The following is a 236-nucleotide window of genomic DNA, read 5'->3' as shown; positions in this document are numbered from 1 at the left end:
GCTTGAAATCATTTAGGTTTCTTACTTCCTTTATGGCTGTCATTTTTGGTCTCCATGACTTAGGAACACTATAAAGTATTTTTTTGACTATTTGAGCATTTGAGAAGTTTTTTCCTAAAGCATTTAATCCTCTAACTATATGTGTGAATCTCTCATACATTTGATTTATGGTTTCATTTCTTTCATCCTAAATAACTAATAATCATGAGTGAAAAGTCCTATCTTGGATTCCTTGA

The sequence above is a fragment of the Theobroma umbraticum genome, unplaced genomic scaffold (genome assembly GCF_002168275.2).
Source record: "Theobroma umbraticum cultivar Fairchild unplaced genomic scaffold, ASM216827v3 scaffold_84.0, whole genome shotgun sequence".
Classification (NCBI taxonomy): domain Eukaryota; kingdom Viridiplantae; phylum Streptophyta; class Magnoliopsida; order Malvales; family Malvaceae; genus Theobroma; species Theobroma umbraticum.
This window is presented reverse-complemented; position numbering follows the sequence as displayed.